Below are 5,355 nucleotides of genomic sequence, written 5' to 3'. Positions count from 1 at the left end.
TCCCTCTCATTCATCTCTTCCTTCGTCTTCTTTCAACCAGACAACATTATCTTTACTAGCAGAAAGACCGCTCTCCAGGCGGTTTTGTACTAGCCACTTGATATTTTCACATTTGATTCCCAATTCTAATAATTTTTATATTTTACGTCAAATTATTTCTTTGCATAATAGTGCTTACTTGTTTGGTAAATATTGCTGTTATTATTTCATCACAGTCATAATCTCGCATTTTTAAGCAAATCAAATGTAAATCAAGGTACATTATTTACATTTGATGGATATTTGCCCTCATCTTGTTTGTTGTTAACACGTTTCGGCTGATATACCCCCCAGCCTTTATCAGGTGTCTTGGGGAAATTTCGAACCTGGGTTCTCATTCCTAAGGTATTTTTCGATGTTGTTGTTGTTATTATTATTATTCAGGTCATTGCCTGGAATGGAACTCGGAATCTTGGGGTTAGTAGACCGCACTCTTAACAACTATGCCATATGCCCGTGGAGGGGGAAGCAGTTTGTCAAGTTTTAGCTTTCCTCAAAGCAACATAGAGTTTTCAAATCAGCAGCTTATCTGTAAGCTTTGCAGTGAGTGTGTGTGTGTGTGGTGTGTGTGTATGTGTGTGTATATGTGTGTGTGTGTGAGAGAGAGAGAGAGAGAGAAAGTGGGGGAGAGAGAACATTGCAAACAATGAATGAAATATACATGAAATGAAACAATTGTTTAAAGGGCATAACTACAAATGTATACACCCACGAATTTGTTGTCTCATAACATCCGAAAAATGGATAGTTTTTAACGAAATTTTCTACAAATACCGCTTAGATGTGGCTTCAGACGATATAGGGATTTATGGGAAAAAATTTTTCCGCGGGGGCGGAGAACGGAATTTCGAAAATTCATAAGATCCGACATTTTTCCTCTCATAACTTTGAGGAAAATGGGTATCTTTTAATGAAAGTTTATACAAATACCTTTCAAACGGCATAGATTACAATTATAAAGAAACTTATGGGGAAATTTTTTTTCCGAGGAGGTGGGAAGAGGAGTTTGGTTAAAACTGATTTTCGGATCAGGAAGACCAAAGAAGTTAGAACTACTCTGTTTTGACAGGGATTTCCCCCACTTTTTTATAACCACAGCCTTCGAAGTGAAGGGATGAGCATCTTTGTATGAAGTAGAGTTTTGAAAATTTTGTTGCTTATATTCCACCAACAGACCTCGTGTGTTACTTTGTCATCATTCCATAAAATGTATTTAATGGGAGAAAAATATTGAAAAATATCAATACATGTGAGAGTGAAAACGGAGGGTGGTTTGCGTTGTGCTAGAAACAGAAAAGGTTCCTCCCATGATCTTTAAGTTAAAAAATGACCAAAATCGGTCCGGAGCGTTCCAAACAGTTATATCAACAAAATCAATTCTTAATTTTTTTTTACAAAAATTATACCGGTATATTAAAAAAATTTCGTTCAATAAATAACGTTTTTACATTACGTATATAGAAAAAAACTGTAGGTTTTCTAAATAGCGAATTAAAACTTGAAATGAAAATAGAAAGTGAGAGACTTTGCAAATGAAAACGGAATATTCCGTAGTGAGTGCAACGAATACTTAAATTTGTGAAAATTAGAGTTCAAAAATTCAATAAAGTTCAGAAATCGAAATTATAGACAATTTCTTGGAAGATGAATTTATAAAAAAAAATTCCAAACGGTTAAGCCTTTAATAACTGCTTTCTTTTAGTATTCTTGGTAACTGTTATATACCTAATTAGTAAGCAGCTTTCTCCATTATAATATATAACAATATATAGATTCAGACAATGTCAATGTATGCCACACACACACATATATAACAAAGAAAACGTTAACAAAAAATATATTCTGTAAACATTCCCTGCTTTTCGTGAAACTATATTGTGAATGAACTTAAGTTTATACCCGCTGGGTACAGGTCATACATCAAGACTAAACCCCATCAGGCATGATTGTCCTAACAAATGTAAAGAAAGGAGCCTAACAATAGCATAATATTGTCTTTCTTCAAGATTTAACCTGCCTCTCCCTTTCCCAGACACACCCCCATGACACACATTATAACTGAAAGATTCCGATTTCCGGTATTTAGAGTTGCTCATTTCCGATCATCTGCTGGTAAACCGAGTCCAATTTTTTTAAATTATTGATTATCCTATAGGCGCAGGAGTGGCTGTGTGGTAAGTAGCTTGTCTACCAACCACATGGTTCCGGGTTCAGTCCCACTGCGTGGCATCTTAGGCAAGTGTCTTCTGCTATAGCCGCGGGCCGACCAAAGCCTTGTGAGTGGATTTGGTAGACGGAAACTGAAAGAAGCCTGTCGTATATATGTATATATATATATGTATGTGTGTGTATATGTTTAGCCGTAGAAACACTGCCAGATCAGACTGGAGCCTGGTTGCTTGACAACCGATGCTGGTGTGTTTACGTCCCCGTCACGTTAGCGGTTCGGCAAAAGAGACCGATAGAATAAGTACTGGGCTTACAAAAGAATAAGTCCCGGGGTCGATTTACTCGACTAAAGGCGGTGCTCCAGTATGGCTGCAGTCAAATGACTGAAACAAGTAAAAGAGTATCCAATGAATATTTTTTTGAAATATGAAATGAAAGCTTGAAGGAAATGCTGATTCTTATATTCTTTTGTTTAAAAACCTTTCTGAAAGACAATAGCAAATCAGGATCGGTTTACCAGCTGATGATCGGAAACGAGCAATTTTGAGTGCTGGAAATCGGAGCCTTACAGTTATAATGTATTAAAGAATACTATACATTTGTATCGAGTTCTGTAATTTATTGCTTCTGGTGAATCAGCACACACAAACACACAAACACACACACACACACACACACACACACACACGCACACACATACACACACACACACACAGACACACAGACATACACACACAGATATATATATTATATATATATATATATTCTTTTATTCTTTTACTTGCCTCTGTCATTTGGCTGCGGCACCACCATAAGAGGATTTAGTCGAACAAATTGACCCCCAAGACTTATTCTTTGTAAACCTAGCACTTATTCTATCGATCTCTTTGCTGAACCGCTAAGTTACGGGGATGTCAACACACCGACATCAGTTGTCAAGCGATGGTGGTGGGGAACACAGACACAAACACACACACACACACAAACACACACACACATATATATATATATATATACCATGGGCTTCCTTCAGTTTCCGCCTTCCAAATCTACTAACAAGGCTTTGGTCGACCTGAGGCTACAATAGAAGACACTTGCCCAAGGTGCCACGCAGTGGGACTGAATCCAGAACATATGGTTGGGAAGCAAGCTTCTTACCACACAGCCACGCCTGCGCCTATATATATATATATATATATATATATATATATATATATATTATATATATATATATATATATATATATATATATATATATATATACATACATACATACACACGTAAAGATATGGTACAAAAATATAAAAAAACCGTAGACGAGACAAAAAAAAAAACAAACACGATGTTTCAGGTTTCTCGGGAAAATTGGAAACAGTCTTTAACGTTTTGCGCCTACGCTCTTCTTCGGAAAGGCCAGAAAAAGAGAGATAAAAATAAAAAGCGTTTCTCGCGCACAATATTGGAAAATACATAGCGGAGAAACTCAGAACTGTTTTTTTTTTCAGTTTTAGCCATTTTCCGTATACACGTATCTATAGAGTTCCATTTTCCACGTCTGTTAATGTCTCTTAGACATCAAGTTAAGCGCCGACTACCTGTTGAGTCATTGTGCACTCTCGGTAATTAAATATCACGCCAAGATGAACTAAAATTGTACTGCCTGGGTTCATGAGCAATGTGTGCGTGCATATATATTATATATATATATATATATATATATATATATATATATATACAGACACACACACATACATTGGACGCTCTTAATTTAATATCCTGTTTACAGGAGATGTTGTTTTGTTTCTCTAATCACTTATGTTAGTTATATCTTCCGTCGTTCAGACTTTTCATAAGTAATAAAAATATACAAAAGTCAGTGTGTGCGTTTATGTGCGTGTGTACGTGTGTGTGTTTGTGTGTGTTTGTATAAATGTATATTTTGAGTGTATGCTTGTGAATGTGTGAGTGCGTGTGTTTGTACGATTGTGATTTTAAATATGCGGCAAATGTTCCCAGCCAGCCGAAAGTTGAAAACATTTGTGATTGTATATAATGAGAAATGAATGAAATATAAAAATGGACCCCGACAAAATAGCTCTCACACCCACAGGCATGCTTGTAACGCCTCCCCTATTTATGAATACACACGCACACACGCATTGTCCCACTTTCACCCTTTCATATCAAGGCTGGGTTAAGGATAATATTTTTCAAATATACATTTCTATGAGCGCGTGAGTGTATTAGGTGCAGGCCTGGCTGTGTAGTTAAGCTTGCTTTGTAACCTCGTGGTTCCAGGTTCAGTCCCACTGTGCGGCACCTCGGATAAGAGATTGTACTACAGCTCTTGCCTGACCAATACCTTGTGGGTGAATTTCGTTGTCCGGAAGCTATACGGAAGCCCGTCGTATATATATGTGTATGTATGTGTGTGTATATATATATATACTTACTTACATATGTATGTGTGTGATACAAGCTTACCGATGTTGGTATGTTTACGTCCCTGTGACTTAGGGATTCAGCAAAAGAGGCTGTAGAGTAAGTATCAGGCTTAAAAAGAAAAAAAAGTATTGGGGTCAATTGGTTCGACTAAAACCCTTCAAACATGAAAGACACACACATATGTGGGTATATGTATATATATAGACACACGCATACAAACACACGCACACGCACACATCTGTCATCAAAAAGTGGCGGAAAGCTTAAATTCTTTTATAGCCCAATCTTTAGATTATAAATGTTTCGATTTCATTAGCAGACGTTATTCTAGAGCTGTTCGCACAAGGGAAAATCTCAAGAAGTGTCATGTTAAGAGATCTTGAAGTTGTTTCACAAAATCCTGCTTGCGGCCCGAATCAATCTGATGAAAAATACGGATTAGTGAAGGAAGAACAGGCCAGAATTTCTTTTTAAATCTGGTAATGACGACCAGTATTGCACACTTCGACAAAGGAAGATTTGTAAATTGTAGGCTGTCGAGATGCAAAATTCAGAACTAAACATGCGTTTCATAAAGTACGCAACTGAAACTATTGATTCCAACTGCATAATGTAACTCCATTATGCGATAAATAAAACGTGGATCACGACAAAAGAACGCCATTTTCTCGCAGAATTGAGCTTGGTGATCAAAATCTTCTT

At 36.8% G+C, this 5,355-nt stretch overlaps 1 protein-coding gene across 1 annotated transcript in view; it reads right to left on the bottom strand.

Moving 5' to 3' along the window:
• LOC115224103 (A disintegrin and metalloproteinase with thrombospondin motifs 16-like) overlaps positions 1-4,682 on the bottom strand; it is a 123,186-nt gene extending 118,504 nt beyond the window's left edge. Inside the window, exon 1 of the mRNA XM_036515185.1 lies at positions 4,662-4,682. The gene's annotated coding sequence lies outside the window, so the exon portion shown is untranslated. The remainder of the gene's footprint in view (positions 1-4,661) is intronic.
• Between the last annotated feature and the right edge of the window lie 673 nt (positions 4,683-5,355).

Source organism: Octopus sinensis, linkage group LG1, assembly GCF_006345805.1.
Source record: "Octopus sinensis linkage group LG1, ASM634580v1, whole genome shotgun sequence".
Taxonomy (NCBI): Eukaryota; Metazoa; Mollusca; class Cephalopoda; order Octopoda; family Octopodidae; genus Octopus; species Octopus sinensis.
This window is presented reverse-complemented; position numbering and strand designations above follow the sequence as displayed.